The sequence below is a fragment of the Nelusetta ayraudi genome, unplaced genomic scaffold, assembly GCF_046127955.1.
Source record: "Nelusetta ayraudi isolate G7.1 ecotype Tasmania unplaced genomic scaffold, CSIRO-AGI_Nayr_v1 ptg000042l, whole genome shotgun sequence".
Lineage (NCBI taxonomy): Eukaryota > Metazoa > Chordata > Actinopteri > Tetraodontiformes > Monacanthidae > Nelusetta > Nelusetta ayraudi.
The window spans coordinates 15,610,730-15,623,625 of NW_027466092.1; the positions used below are offsets into that span (position 1 = coordinate 15,610,730).

Below are 12,896 nucleotides of genomic sequence, written 5' to 3' on the forward strand. Positions count from 1 at the left end.
TGCCAAGCATGAAAGAGGATTTCACAAGTAAGAGATATTTTCCCACTTCATCTCATTCTAGACAAAGTCAACAGGCCCAACTGTCTGCACATCCCGCCCCCTCTGGGGCTTTGCTGTTAAAGCATCCATTAGTTTGACGGACTGTGCAATGGTGTAACGGGCAGCCGAAATAGCTCAGTTGGGAGAGCGTTAGACTGAAGATCTAAAGGTCCCTGGTTCAATCCCGGGTTTCGGCAAGTTGGTCCGTATTTTAGGTCAGAGCCAACATAGGAATGGCTGTTTTATCCCCTGGCTGAATGAGAAGAAAAGAACCGAATGAACTGACGTGTGTGTGTATATGTGTTTGGAGGGGGGTTCTGTGATTGAAACTGCTGAGAAAAATGTTGAAAAAGAATTTCCAGGCACGCAGGGAAGAAAACAAAATCCGAGTTCAATGTCCAATTTTGGTGCATTCAACATTTTGTGATCCGGACATTGAAATTGTCTCAATGTTAGTGAAGCAAAAGACAGAGTGGAATTCTGGACCTACGTTGGGCAAGAAATACATCCCGAAAAGAACCTTGAAGAAAGGGATGAAACCTTTTACTGCAAGTAGTTGTCGTCATTCTTTTATTTCTGGAGCAGATTCCTTGTCCCATGGGCCTGGGTAGCTCAGACGGTAGAGCATCAGACTTTTAATCTGAGGGTCCAGGGTTCAAGTCCCTGTTCAGGCGATGCCTCCCTGCACTGCATGCACACAGTTCTTTCAAAGAACGGTGCAGCGATCGATGTTACCTTTCAGCTTTTTTAGGTTTTGTTTTCACGAGAGATGCCATATGTGCCAAGCATGAAAGAGGATTTCACAAGTAAGAGATATTTTCCCACTTCATCTCATTCTAGACAAAGTCCACAGGCCCAACTGTCTGCACATCCCGCCCCCTCTGGGGCTTTGCTGTTAAAGCATCCATTAGTTTGACGGACTGTGCAATGGTGTAACGGGCAGCAGAAATAGCTCAGTTGGGAGAGCGTTAGACTGAAGATCTAAAGGTCCCTGGTTCAATCCCGGGTTTCGGCAAGTTGGTCCGTATTTTAGGTCAGAGCCAACATAGGAATGGCTGTTTTATCCCCTGGCTGAATGAGAAGAAAAGAACCGAATGAACTGACGTGTGTGTATATGTGTTTGGAGGGGGGTTCTGTGATTGAAACTGCTGAGAAAAATGTTGAAAAAGAATTTCCAGGCACGCAGGGAAGAAAACAAAATCCGAGTTCAATGTCCAATTTTGGTGCGTTCAACATTTTGTGATCCGGACATTGAAATTGTCTCAATGTTAGTGAAGCAAAAGACAGAGTGGAATTCTGGACCTACGTTGGGCAAGAAATACATCCCGAAAAGAACCTTGAAGAAAGGGATGAAACCTTTTACTGCAAGTAGTTGTCGCCATTCTTTTATTTCTGGAGCAGATTCCTTGTCCCATGGGCCTGGGTAGCTCAGACGGTAGAGCATCAGACTTTTAATCTGAGGGTCCAGGGTTCAAGTCCCTGTTCAGGCGATGCCACCTTCTCCTTGCACTGCACGCACACAGTTCTTTCAAAGAACGGTGCAGCGATCGATGTTACCTTTCAGCTGTGTTGGGTTTTTTAGGTTTTGTTTTCACGAGAGATGCCATATGTGCCAAGCATGAAAGAGGATTTCACAAGTAAGAGATATTTTCCCACTTCATCTCATTCTAGACAAAGTCCACAGGCCCAACTGTCTGCACATCCCGCCCCCTCTGGGGCTTTGCTGTTAAAGCATCCATTAGTTTGACGGACTGTGCAATGGTGTAACGGGCAGCCGAAATAGCTCAGTTGGGAGAGCGTTAGACTGAAGATCTAAAGGTCCCTGGTTCAATCCCGGGTTTCGGCAAGTTGGTCCATATTTTAGGTCAGAGCCAACATAGGAATGGCTGTTTTATCCCCTGGCTGAATGAGAAGAAAAGAACCGAATGAACTGACGTGTGTGTGTATATGTGTTTGGAGGGGGGTTCTGTGATTGAAACTGCTGAGAAAAACGTTGAAAAAGAATTTCCAGGCACGCAGGGAAGAAAACAAAATCCGAGTTCAATGTCCAATTTTGGTGCGTTCAACATTTTGTGATCCGGACATTGAAATTGTCTCAATGTTAGTGAAGCAAAAGACAGAGTGGAATTCTGGACCTACGTTGGGCAAGAAATACATCCCGAAAAGAACCTTGAAGAAAGGGATGAAACCTTTTACTGCAAGTAGTTGTCGCCATTCTTTTATTTCTGGAGCAGATTCCTTGTCCCATGGGCCTGGGTAGCTCAGACGGTAGAGCATCAGACTTTTAATCTGAGGGTCCAGGGTTCAAGTCCCTGTTCAGGCGATGCCACCTTCTCCTTGCACTGCACGCACACAGTTCTTTCAAAGAACGGTGCAGCGATCGATGTTACCTTTCAGCTGTGTTGGGTTTTTTAGGTTTTGTTTTCACGAGAGATGCCATATGTGCCAAGCATGAAAGAGGATTTCACAAGTAAGAGATATTTTCCCACTTCATCTCATTCTAGACAAAGTCCACAGGCCCAACTGTCTGCACATCCCGCCCCCTCTGGGGCTTTGCTGTTAAACCATCAATTAGTTTGACGGACTGTGCAATGGTGTAACGGGCAGCAGAAATAGCTCAGTTGGGAGAGCGTTAGACTGAAGATCTAAAGGTCCCTGGTTCAATCCCGGGTTTCGGCAAGTTGGTCCGTATTTTAGGTCAGAGCCAACATAGGAATGGCTGTTTTATCCCCTGGCTGAATGAGAAGAAAAGAACCGAATGAACTGACGTGTGTGTATATGTGTTTGGAGGGGGGTTCTGTGATTGAAACTGCTGAGAAAAATGTTGAAAAAGAATTTCCAGGCACGCAGGGAAGAAAACAAAATCCGAGTTCAATGTCCAATTTTGGTGCGTTCAACATTTTGTGATCCGGACATTGAAATTGTCTCAATGTTAGTGAAGCAAAAGACAGAGTGGAATTCTGGACCTACGTTGGGCAAGAAATACATCCCGAAAAGAACCTTGAAGAAAGGGATGAAACCTTTTACTGCAAGTAGTTGTCGCCATTCTTTTATTTCTGGAGCAGATTCCTTGTCCCATCGGCCTGGGTAGCTCAGACGGTAGAGCATCAGACTTTTAATCTGAGGGTCCAGGGTTCAAGTCCCTGTTCAGGCGGTGCCACCTTCTCCTTGCACTGCACGCACACAGTTCTTTCAAAGAACGGTGCAGCGATCGATGTTACCTTTCAGCTGTGTTGGGTTTTTTAGGTTTTGTTTTCACGAGAGATGCCATATGTGCCAAGCATGAAAGAGGATTTCACAAGTAAGAGATATTTTCCCACTTCATCTCATTCTAGACAAAGTCAACAGGCCCAACTGTCTGCACATCCCGCCCCCTCTGGGTCTTTGCTGTTAAAGCATCCATTAGTTTGACGGACTGTGCAATGGTGTAACGGGCAGCCGAAATAGCTCAGTTGGGAGAGCGTTAGACTGAAGATCTAAAGGTCCCTGGTTCAATCCCGGGTTTCGGCAAGTTGGTCCGTATTTTAGGTCAGAGCCAACATAGGAATGGCTGTTTTATCCCCTGGCTGAATGAGAAGAAAAGAACCGAATGAACTGACGTGTGTGTATATGTGTTTGGAGGGTGGTTCTGTGATTGAAACTGCTGAGAAAAACGTTGAAAAAGAATTTCCAGGCACGCAGGGAAGAAAACAAAATCCGAGTTCAATGTCCAATTTTGGTGCGTTCAACATTTTGTGATCCGGACATTGAAATTGTCTCAATGTTAGTGAAGCAAAAGACAGAGTGGAATTCTGGACCTACGTTTGGCAAGAAATACATCCCGAAAAGAACCTTGAAGAAAGGGATGAAACCTTTTACTGCAAGTAGTTGTCGCCATTCTTTTAATTCTGGAGCAGATTCTTTGTCCCATGGGCCTGGGTAGCTCAGACGGTAGAGCATCAGACTTTTAATCTGAGGGTCCAGGGTTCAAGTCCCTGTTCAGGCGATGCCTCCTTGCACTGCACGCACACAGTTCTTTCAAAGAACGGTGCAGTGATCGATGTTACCTTTCAGTTGGGTTTTGTAGGTTTTGTTTTCACGAGAGATGCCATATGTGCCAAGCATGAAAGAGGATTTCACAAGTAAGAGATATTTTCCCACTTCATCTCATTCTAGACAAAGTCCACAGGCCCAACTGTCTGCACATCCCGCCCCCTCTGGGGCTTTGCTGTTAAAGCATCAATTAGTTTGACGGACTGTGCAATGGTGTAACGGGCAGCCGAAATAGCTCAGTTGGGAGAGCGTTAGACTGAAGATCTAAAGGTCCCTGGTTCAATCCCGGGTTTCGGCAAGTTGGTCCGTATTTTAGGTCAGAGCCAACATAGGAATGGCTGTTTTATCCCCTGGCTGAATGAGAAGAAAAGAACCGAATGAACTGACGTGTGTGTATATGTGTTTGGAGGGGGGTTCTGTGATTGAAACTGCTGAGAAAAATGTTGAAAAAGAATTTCCAGGCACGCAGGGAAGAAAACAAAATCCGAGTTCAATGTCCAATTTTGGTGCGTTCAACATTTTGTGATCCGGACATTGAAATTGTCTCAATGTTAGTGAAGCAAAAGACAGAGTGGAATTCTGGACCTACGTTGGGCAAGAAATACATCCCGAAAAGAACCTTGAAGAAAGGGATGAAACCTTTTACTGCAAGTAGTTGTCGCCATTCTTTTATTTCTGGAGCAGATTCCTTGTCCCATGGGCCTGGGTAGCTCAGACGGTAGAGCATCAGACTTTTAATCTGAGGGTCCAGGGTTCAAGTCCCTGTTCAGGCGATGCCTCCTTGCACTGCACGCACACAGTTCTTTCAAAGAACGGTGCAGCAATCGATGTTACCTTTCAGCTGTGTTGGGTTTTTTAGGTTTTGTTTTCACGAGAGATGCCATATGTGCCAAGCATGAAAGAGGATTTCACAAGTAAGAGATATTTTCCCACTTCATCTCATTCTAGACAAAGTCCACAGGCCCAACTGCCTGCACATCCCGCCCCCTCTGGGGCTTTGCTGTTAAAGCATCCATTAGTTTGACGGACTGTGCAATGGTGTAACGGGCAGCCGAAATAGCTCAGTTGGGAGAGCGTTAGACTGAAGATCTAAAGGTCCCTGGTTCAATCCCGGGTTTCGGCAAGTTTGTCCGTATTTTAGGTCAGAGCCAACATAGGAATGGCTGTTTTATCCCCTGGCTGAATGAGAAGAAAAGAACCGAATGAACTGACGTGTGTGTGTATATGTGTTTGGAGCGGGGTTCTGTGATTGAAACTGCTGAGAAAAACGTTGAAAAAGAATTTCCAGGCGCGCATGGAAGAAAACAAAATCTGAGTTCAATGTCCAATTTTGGTGCGTTCAACATTTTGTGATCCAGACATTGAAATTGTCTCAATGTTAGTGAAGCAAAAGACAGAGTGGAATTCTGGACCTACGTTGGGCAAGAAATACATCCCGAAAAGAACCTTGAAGAAAGGGATGAAACCTTTTACTGCAAGTAGTTGTCGCCATTCTTTTATTTCTGGAGCAGATTCCTTGTCCCATGGGCCTGGGTAGCTCAGACGGTAGAGCATCAGACTTTTAATCTGAGGGTCCAGGGTTCAAGTCCCTGTTCAGGCGATGCCACCTTCTCCTTGCACTGCACGCACACAGTTCTTTCAAAGAACGGTGCAGCGATCGATGTTACCTTTCAGCTGTGTTGGGTTTTTTAGGTTTTGTTTTCACGAGAGATGCCATATGTGCCAAGCATGAAAGAGGATTTCACAAGTAAGAGATATTTTCCCACTTCATCTCATTCTAGACAAAGTCCACAGGCCCAACTGCCTGCACATCCCGCCCCCTCTGGGGCTTTGCTGTTAAAGCATCCATTAGTTTGACGGACTGTGCAATGGTGTAACGGGCAGCCGAAATAGCTCAGTTGGGAGAGCGTTAGACTGAAGATCTAAAGGTCCCTGGTTCAATCCCGGGTTTCGGCAAGTTTGTCCGTATTTTAGGTCAGAGCCAACATAGGAATGGCTGTTTTATCCCCTGGCTGAATGAGAAGAAAAGAACCGAATGAACTGACGTGTGTGTGTATATGTGTTTGGAGCGGGGTTCTGTGATTGAAACTGCTGAGAAAAACGTTGAAAAAGAATTTCCAGGCACGCATGGAAGAAAACAAAATCTGAGTTCAATGTCCAATTTTGGTGCGTTCAACATTTTGTGATCCAGACATTGAAATTGTCTCAATGTTAGTGAAGCAAAAGACAGAGTGGAATTCTGGACCTACGTTGGGCAAGAAATACATCCCGAAAAGAACCTTGAAGAAAGGGATGAAACCTTTTACTGCAAGTAGTTGTCGCCATTCTTTTATTTCTGGAGCAGATTCCTTGTCCCATGGGCCTGGGTAGCTCAGACGGTAGAGCATCAGACTTTTAATCTGAGGGTCCAGGGTTCAAGTCCTTGTTCAGGCAATGCCTCCTTGCACTGCACGCACACAGTTCTTTCAAAGAACTGTGCAGCGATCGATGTTACCTTTCAGCTGTGTTGGGATTTTTAGGTTTTGTTTTCACGAGAGATGCCATATGTGCCAAGCATGAAAGAGGATTTCACAAGTAAGAGATATTTTCCCACTTCATCTCATTCTAGACAAAGTCCACAGGCCCAACTGTCTGCACATCCCGCCCCCTCTGGGGCTTTGCTGTTAAAGCATCCATTAGTTTGACGGACTTTGCAATGGTGTAACGGGCAGCCGAAATAGCTCAGTTGGGAGAGCGTTAGACTGAAGATCTAAAGGTCCCTGGTTCAATCCCGGGTTTCGGCAAGTTTGTCCGTATTTTAGGTCAGAGCCAACATAGGAATGGCTGTTTTATCCCCTGGCTGAATGAGAAGAAAAGAACCGAATGAACTGACGTGTGTGTATATGTGTTTGGAGGGTGGTTCTGTGATTGAAACTGCTGAGAAAAATGTTGAAAAAGAATTTCCAGGCACGCAGGGAAGAAAACAAAATCCGAGTTCAATGTCCAATTTTGGTGCGTTCAACATTTTGTGATCCGGACATTGAAATTGTCTCAATGTTAGTGAAGCAAAAGACAGAGTGGAATTCTGGACCTACGTTGGGCAAGAAATACATCCCGAAAAGAACCTTGAAGAAAGGGATGAAACCTTTTACTGCAAGTAGTTGTCGCCATTCTTTTATTTTTGGAGCAGATTCCTTGTCCCATGGGCCTGGGTAGCTCAGACGGTAGAGCATCAGACTTTTAATCTGAGGGTCCAGGGTTCAAGTCCCTGTTCAGGTGATGCCACCTTCTCCTTGCACTGCACGCACACAGTTCTTTCAAAGAACGGTGCAGCGATCGATGTTACCTTTCAGCTGTGTTGGGTTTTTTAGGTTTTGTTTTCACGAGAGATGCCATGTGTGCCAAGCATGAAAGAGGATTTCACAAGTAAGAGATATTTTCCCACTTCATCTCATTCTAGACAAAGTCCACAGGCCCAACTGCCTGCACATCCCGCCCCCTCTGGGGCTTTGCTGTTAAAGCATCCATTAGTTTGACGGACTGTGCAATGGTGTAAAGGGCAGCCGAAATAGCTCAGTTGGGAGAGCGTTAGACTGAAGATCTACAGGTCCCTGGTTCAATCCCGGGTTTCGGCAAGTTTGTCCGTATTTTAGGTCAGAGCCAAAATAGGAATGGCTGTTTTATCCCCTGGCTGAATGAGAAGAAAAGAACCGAATGAACTGACGTGTGTGTGTATATGTGTTTGGAGCGGGGTTCTGTGATTGAAACTGCTGAGAAAAATGTTGAAAAAGAATTTCCAGGCACGCAGGGAAGAAAACAAAATCCGAGTTCAATGTCCAATTTTGGTGCATTCAACATTTTGTGATCCGGACATTGAAATTGTCTCAATGTTAGTGAAGCAAAAGACAGAGTGGAATTCTGGACCTACGTTGGGCAAGAAATACATCCCGAAAAGAACCTTGAAGAAAGGGATGAAACCTTTTACTGCAAGTAGTTGTCGTCATTCTTTTATTTCTGGAGCAGATTCCTTGTCCCATGGGCCTGGGTAGCTCAGACGGTAGAGCATCAGACTTTTAATCTGAGGGTCCAGGGTTCAAGTCCCTGTTCAGGCGATGCCTCCTTGCACTGCACGCACACAGTTCTTTCAAAGAACGGTGCAGCGATCGATGTTACCTTTCAGCTGTTTTAGGTTTTGTTTTCACGAGAGATGCAATATGTGCCAAGCATGAAAGAGGATTTCACAAGTAAGAGATATTTTCCCACTTCATCTCATTCTAGACAAAGTCCACAGGCCCAACTGTCTGCACATCCCGCCCCCTCTGGGGCTTTGCTGTTAAAGCATCCATTAGTTTGACGGACTGTGCAATGGTGTAACGGGCAGCCGAAATAGCTCAGTTTGGAGAGCGTTAGACTGAAGATCTAAAGGTCCCTGGTTCAATCCCGGGTTTCGGCAAGTTGCTCCGTATTTTAGGTCAGAGCCAACATAGGAATGGCTGTTTTATCCCCTGGCTGAATGAGAAGAAAAGAACCGAATGAACTGACGTGTGTGTGTATATGTGTTTGGAGGGGGGTTCTGTGATTGAAACTGCTGAGAAAAACGTTGAAAAAGAATTTCCAGGCACGCAGGGAAGAAAACAAAATCCGAGTTCAATGTCCAATTTTGGTGCGTTCAACATTTTGTGATCCGGACATTGAAATTGTCTCAATGTTAGTGAAGCAAAAGACAGAGTGGAATTCTGGACCTACGTTGGGCAAGAAATACATCCCGAAAAGAACCTTGAAGAAAGGGATGAAACCTTTTACTGCAAGTAGTTGTCGCCATTCTTTTATTTCTGGAGCAGATTCCTTGTCCCATGGGCCTGGGTAGCTCAGACGGTAGAGCATCAGACTTTTAATCTGAGGGTCCAGGGTTCAAGTCCCTGTTCAGGCGATGCCTCCTTGCACTGCACGCACACAGTTCTTTCAAAGAACGGTGCAGCGATCGATGTTACCTTTCAGCTGTGTTGGGATTTTTAGGTTTTGTTTTCACGAGAGATGCCATATGTGCCAAGCATGAAAGAGGATTTCACAAGTAAGAGATATTTTCCCACTTCATCTCATTCTAGACAAAGTCCACAGGCCCAACTGTCTGCACATCCCGCCCCCTCTGGGGCTTTGCTGTTAAAGCATCCATTAGTTTGACAGACTGTGCAATGGTGTAACGGGCAGCCGAAATAGCTCAGTGGGGAGAGCGTTAGACTGAAGATCTAAAGGTCCCTGGTTCAATCCCGGGTTTCGGCAAGTTGGTCCGTATTTTAGGTCAGAGCCAACATAGGAATGGCTGTTTTATCCCCTGGCTGAATGAGAAGAAAAGAACCGAATGAACTGACGTGTGTGTATATGTGTTTGGAGGGGGGTTCTGTGATTGAAGCTGCTGAGAAAAACGTTGAAAAAGAATTTCCAGGCACGCAGGGAAGAAAACAAAATCCGAGTTCAATGTCCAATTTTGGTGCGTTCAACATTTTGTGATCCGGACATTGAAATTGTCTCAATGTTAGTGAAGCAAAAGACAGAGTGGAATTCTGGACCTACGTTGGGCAAGAAATACATCCCGAAAAGAACCTTGAAGAAAGGGATGAAACCTTTTACTGCAACTAGTTGTCGCCATTCTTTTATTTCTGGAGCAGATTCCTTGTCCCATGGGCCTGGGTAGCTCAGACGGTAGAGCATCAGACTTTTAATCTGAGGGTCCAGGGTTCAAGTCCCTGTTCAGGCGATGCCACCTTCTCCTTGCACTGCACGCACACAGTTCTTTCAAAGAACGGTGCAGCGATCGATGTTACCTTTCAGCTGTGTTGGGTTTTTTAGGTTTTGTTTTCACGAGAGATGCCATATGTGCCAAGCATGAAAGAGGATTTCACAAGTGAGAGATATTTTCCCACTTCATCTCATTCTAGACAAAGTCCACAGGCCCAACTGTCTGCACATCCCGCCCCCTCTGGGGCTTTGCTGTTAAAGCATCCATTAGTTTGATGGACTGTGCAATGCTGTAGCGGGCAGCCGAAATAGCTCAGTTGGGAGAGCGTTAGACTGAAGATCTAAAGGTCCCTGGTTCAATCCCGGGTTTCGGCAAGTTGGTCCGTATTTTAGGTCAGAGCCAACATAGGAATGGCTGTTTTATCCCCTGGCTGAATGAGAAGAAAAGAACCGAATGAACTGACGTGTGTGTGTATATGTGTTTGGAGGGGGGTTCTGTGATTGAAACTGCTGAGAAAAATGTTGAAAAAGAATTTCCAGGCACGCAGGGAAGAAAACAAAATCCGAGTTCAATGTCCAATTTTGGTGCATTCAACATTTTGTGATCCGGACATTGAAATTGTCTCAATGTTAGTGAAGCAAAAGACAGAGTGGAATTCTGGACCTACGTTGGGCAAGAAATACATCCCGAAAAGAACCTTGAAGAAAGGGATGAAACCTTTTACTGCAAGTAGTTGTCGTCATTCTTTTATTTCTGGAGCAGATTCCTTGTCCCATGGGCCTGGGTAGCTCAGACGGTAGAGCATCAGACTTTTAATCTGAGGGTCCAGGGTTCAAGTCCCTGTTCAGGCGATGCCTCCTTGCACTGCACGCACACAGTTCTTTCAAAGAACGGTGCAGCGATCGATGTTACCTTTCATCTGTTTTAGGTTTTGTTTTCACGAGAGATGCAATATGTGCCAAGCATGAAAGAGGATTTCACAAGTAAGAGATATTTTCCCACTTCATCTCATTCTAGACAAAGTCCACAGGCCCAACTGTCTGCACATCCCGCCCCCTCTGGGGCTTTGCTGTTAAAGCATCCATTAGTTTGACGGACTGTGCAATGGTGTAACGGGCAGCCGAAATAGCTCAGTTTGGAGAGCGTTAGACTGAAGATCTAAAGGTCCCTGGTTCAATCCCGGGTTTCGGCAAGTTGGTCCGTATTTTAGGTCAGAGCCAACATAGGAATGGCTGTTTTATCCCCTGGCTGAATGAGAAGAAAAGAACCGAATGAACTGACGTGTGTGTGTATATGTGTTTGGAGGGGGGTTCTGTGATTGAAACTGCTGAGAAAAACGTTGAAAAAGAATTTCCAGGCACGCAGGGAAGAAAACAAAATCCGAGTTCAATGTCCAATTTTGGTGCGTTCAACATTTTGTGATCCGGACATTGAAATTGTCTCAATGTTAGTGAAGCAAAAGACAGAGTGGAATTCTGGACCTACGTTGGGCAAGAAATACATCCCGAAAAGAACCTTGAAGAAAGGGATGAAACCTTTTACTGCAACTAGTTGTCGCCATTCTTTTATTTTTGGAGCAGATTCCTTGTCCCATGGGCCTGGGTAGCTCAGACGGTAGAGCATCAGACTTTTAATCTGAGGGTCCAGGGTTCAAGTCCCTGTTCAGGCGATGCCTCCTTGCACTGCACGCACACAGTTCTTTCAAAGAACGGTGCAGCGCTCGATGTTACCTTTCAGCTGTGTTGGGTTTTTTAGGTTTTGTTTTCACGAGAGATGCCATATGTGCCAAGCATGAAAGAGGATTTCACAAGTAAGAGATATTTTCCCACTTCATCTCATTCTAGACAAAGTCGACAGGCCCAACTGTCTGCACATCCCGCCCCCTCTGGGGATTTGCATTTAAAGCATCCATTAGTTTGACGGACTGTGCAATGGTGTTACGGGCAGCCGAAATAGCTCAGTTGGGAGAGCGTTAGACTGAAGATCTAAAGGTCCCTGGTTCAATCCCGGGTTTCGGCAAGTTTGTCCGTGTTTTAGGTCAGAGCCAATTTAGGAATGGCTGTTTTATCCTCTGGCTGAATGAGAAGAAAAGAACCGAATGAACTGACGTTTGTGTATATGTGTTTGGAGGGGGGTTCTGTGATTGAAACTGCTGAGAAAAATGTTGAAAAAGAATTTCCAGGCACGCAGGGAAGAAAACAAAATCCGAGTTCAATGTCCAATTTTGGTGCGTTCAACATTTTGTGATCCGGACATTGAAATTGTCTCAATGTTAGTGAAGCAAAAGACAGAGTGGAATTCTGGACCTACGTTGGGCAAGAAATACATCCCGAAAAGAACCTTGAAGAAAGGGATGAAACCTTTTACTGCAAGTAGTTGTCGCCATTCTTTTATTTCTGGAGCAGATTCCTTGTCCCACGGGCCTGGGTAGCTCAGACGGTAGAGCATCAGACTTTTAATCTGAGGGTCCAGTGTTCAAGTCCCTGTTCAGGTGATGCCACCTTCTCCTTGCACTGCACGCACACAGTTCTTTCAAAGAACGGTGCAGCGATCGATGTTACCTTTCAGCTGTGTTGGGTTTTTTAGGTTTTGTTTTCACGAGAGATGCCATATGTGCCAAGCATGAAAGAGGATTTCACAAGTAAGAGATATTTTCCCACTTCATCTCATTCTAGACAAAGTCGACAGGCCCAACTGTCTGCACATCCCGCCCCCTCTGGGTCTTTGCTGTTAAAGCATCCATTAGTTTGACAGACTGTGCAATGGTGTAACGGGCAGCCGAAATAGCTCAGTTGGGAGAGCGTTAGACTGAAAAACTACCAGTAACCTCTGAGTTTTTGGCTAATGACCTACATGTCGGACCAGCCAAGTAACATGTACGCAAACTCACGTAATTTGTAAGTTTTTTTAGTGTTTTTTTTTTCTTTTCTATGATGAAAGGTAGCATTTTTAACAGGTGCACACATTTGATTTATTGGCTACAACCATAATATATGTAACAAACCAAACCGTTTTAAAATGAACACGCACACTTTGTTTAAATCGCTGTTTTTCTGACTACAGGTTTCTCTCGTCAATTCATCGTCCATTTACCGTCACCGACACAACA

General features: G+C 45.1%; 30 non-coding genes across 30 annotated transcripts; all 30 read left to right on the top strand.

Moving 5' to 3' along the window:
* Positions 1–163: 163 nt before the first annotated feature.
* On the top strand, positions 164–236 carry trnaf-gaa (transfer RNA phenylalanine (anticodon GAA)). The gene has a single exon. It is a non-coding gene; the product is annotated as a tRNA-Phe (tRNA).
* Positions 237–640: 404 nt separating this feature from the next.
* On the top strand, positions 641–713 carry trnak-uuu (transfer RNA lysine (anticodon UUU)). The gene has a single exon. It is a non-coding gene; the product is annotated as a tRNA-Lys (tRNA).
* Positions 714–981: 268 nt separating this feature from the next.
* trnaf-gaa (transfer RNA phenylalanine (anticodon GAA)) lies at positions 982–1,054 on the top strand. The gene has a single exon. It is a non-coding gene; the product is annotated as a tRNA-Phe (tRNA).
* A 402-nt stretch (positions 1,055–1,456) lies between these two features.
* On the top strand, positions 1,457–1,529 carry trnak-uuu (transfer RNA lysine (anticodon UUU)). The gene has a single exon. It is a non-coding gene; the product is annotated as a tRNA-Lys (tRNA).
* Positions 1,530–1,812: 283 nt separating this feature from the next.
* On the top strand, positions 1,813–1,885 carry trnaf-gaa (transfer RNA phenylalanine (anticodon GAA)). Its single transcript has one exon. It is a non-coding gene; the product is annotated as a tRNA-Phe (tRNA).
* Positions 1,886–2,289: 404 nt separating this feature from the next.
* On the top strand, positions 2,290–2,362 carry trnak-uuu (transfer RNA lysine (anticodon UUU)). The gene has a single exon. It is a non-coding gene; the product is annotated as a tRNA-Lys (tRNA).
* A 283-nt stretch (positions 2,363–2,645) lies between these two features.
* Positions 2,646–2,718, top strand: trnaf-gaa (transfer RNA phenylalanine (anticodon GAA)). The gene has a single exon. It is a non-coding gene; the product is annotated as a tRNA-Phe (tRNA).
* A 402-nt stretch (positions 2,719–3,120) lies between these two features.
* Positions 3,121–3,193, top strand: trnak-uuu (transfer RNA lysine (anticodon UUU)). The gene has a single exon. It is a non-coding gene; the product is annotated as a tRNA-Lys (tRNA).
* A 283-nt stretch (positions 3,194–3,476) lies between these two features.
* trnaf-gaa (transfer RNA phenylalanine (anticodon GAA)) lies at positions 3,477–3,549 on the top strand. The gene has a single exon. It is a non-coding gene; the product is annotated as a tRNA-Phe (tRNA).
* A 402-nt stretch (positions 3,550–3,951) lies between these two features.
* On the top strand, positions 3,952–4,024 carry trnak-uuu (transfer RNA lysine (anticodon UUU)). The gene has a single exon. It is a non-coding gene; the product is annotated as a tRNA-Lys (tRNA).
* Positions 4,025–4,296: 272 nt separating this feature from the next.
* On the top strand, positions 4,297–4,369 carry trnaf-gaa (transfer RNA phenylalanine (anticodon GAA)). The gene has a single exon. It is a non-coding gene; the product is annotated as a tRNA-Phe (tRNA).
* A 402-nt stretch (positions 4,370–4,771) lies between these two features.
* Positions 4,772–4,844, top strand: trnak-uuu (transfer RNA lysine (anticodon UUU)). The gene has a single exon. It is a non-coding gene; the product is annotated as a tRNA-Lys (tRNA).
* Positions 4,845–5,121: 277 nt separating this feature from the next.
* Positions 5,122–5,194, top strand: trnaf-gaa (transfer RNA phenylalanine (anticodon GAA)). The gene has a single exon. It is a non-coding gene; the product is annotated as a tRNA-Phe (tRNA).
* A 404-nt stretch (positions 5,195–5,598) lies between these two features.
* Positions 5,599–5,671, top strand: trnak-uuu (transfer RNA lysine (anticodon UUU)). Its single transcript has one exon. It is a non-coding gene; the product is annotated as a tRNA-Lys (tRNA).
* Positions 5,672–5,954: 283 nt separating this feature from the next.
* trnaf-gaa (transfer RNA phenylalanine (anticodon GAA)) lies at positions 5,955–6,027 on the top strand. Its single transcript has one exon. It is a non-coding gene; the product is annotated as a tRNA-Phe (tRNA).
* A 404-nt stretch (positions 6,028–6,431) lies between these two features.
* trnak-uuu (transfer RNA lysine (anticodon UUU)) lies at positions 6,432–6,504 on the top strand. Its single transcript has one exon. It is a non-coding gene; the product is annotated as a tRNA-Lys (tRNA).
* A 277-nt stretch (positions 6,505–6,781) lies between these two features.
* Positions 6,782–6,854, top strand: trnaf-gaa (transfer RNA phenylalanine (anticodon GAA)). The gene has a single exon. It is a non-coding gene; the product is annotated as a tRNA-Phe (tRNA).
* Positions 6,855–7,256: 402 nt separating this feature from the next.
* trnak-uuu (transfer RNA lysine (anticodon UUU)) lies at positions 7,257–7,329 on the top strand. The gene has a single exon. It is a non-coding gene; the product is annotated as a tRNA-Lys (tRNA).
* Positions 7,330–7,612: 283 nt separating this feature from the next.
* Positions 7,613–7,685, top strand: trnaf-gaa (transfer RNA phenylalanine (anticodon GAA)). Its single transcript has one exon. It is a non-coding gene; the product is annotated as a tRNA-Phe (tRNA).
* A 404-nt stretch (positions 7,686–8,089) lies between these two features.
* On the top strand, positions 8,090–8,162 carry trnak-uuu (transfer RNA lysine (anticodon UUU)). The gene has a single exon. It is a non-coding gene; the product is annotated as a tRNA-Lys (tRNA).
* Positions 8,163–8,430: 268 nt separating this feature from the next.
* Positions 8,431–8,503, top strand: trnaf-gaa (transfer RNA phenylalanine (anticodon GAA)). Its single transcript has one exon. It is a non-coding gene; the product is annotated as a tRNA-Phe (tRNA).
* Positions 8,504–8,907: 404 nt separating this feature from the next.
* On the top strand, positions 8,908–8,980 carry trnak-uuu (transfer RNA lysine (anticodon UUU)). Its single transcript has one exon. It is a non-coding gene; the product is annotated as a tRNA-Lys (tRNA).
* A 277-nt stretch (positions 8,981–9,257) lies between these two features.
* Positions 9,258–9,330, top strand: trnaf-gaa (transfer RNA phenylalanine (anticodon GAA)). The gene has a single exon. It is a non-coding gene; the product is annotated as a tRNA-Phe (tRNA).
* A 402-nt stretch (positions 9,331–9,732) lies between these two features.
* On the top strand, positions 9,733–9,805 carry trnak-uuu (transfer RNA lysine (anticodon UUU)). Its single transcript has one exon. It is a non-coding gene; the product is annotated as a tRNA-Lys (tRNA).
* Positions 9,806–10,088: 283 nt separating this feature from the next.
* Positions 10,089–10,161, top strand: trnaf-gaa (transfer RNA phenylalanine (anticodon GAA)). Its single transcript has one exon. It is a non-coding gene; the product is annotated as a tRNA-Phe (tRNA).
* A 404-nt stretch (positions 10,162–10,565) lies between these two features.
* Positions 10,566–10,638, top strand: trnak-uuu (transfer RNA lysine (anticodon UUU)). Its single transcript has one exon. It is a non-coding gene; the product is annotated as a tRNA-Lys (tRNA).
* Positions 10,639–10,906: 268 nt separating this feature from the next.
* trnaf-gaa (transfer RNA phenylalanine (anticodon GAA)) lies at positions 10,907–10,979 on the top strand. Its single transcript has one exon. It is a non-coding gene; the product is annotated as a tRNA-Phe (tRNA).
* Positions 10,980–11,383: 404 nt separating this feature from the next.
* On the top strand, positions 11,384–11,456 carry trnak-uuu (transfer RNA lysine (anticodon UUU)). The gene has a single exon. It is a non-coding gene; the product is annotated as a tRNA-Lys (tRNA).
* A 277-nt stretch (positions 11,457–11,733) lies between these two features.
* trnaf-gaa (transfer RNA phenylalanine (anticodon GAA)) lies at positions 11,734–11,806 on the top strand. Its single transcript has one exon. It is a non-coding gene; the product is annotated as a tRNA-Phe (tRNA).
* A 402-nt stretch (positions 11,807–12,208) lies between these two features.
* On the top strand, positions 12,209–12,281 carry trnak-uuu (transfer RNA lysine (anticodon UUU)). Its single transcript has one exon. It is a non-coding gene; the product is annotated as a tRNA-Lys (tRNA).
* Positions 12,282–12,896: the final 615 nt, after the last annotated feature.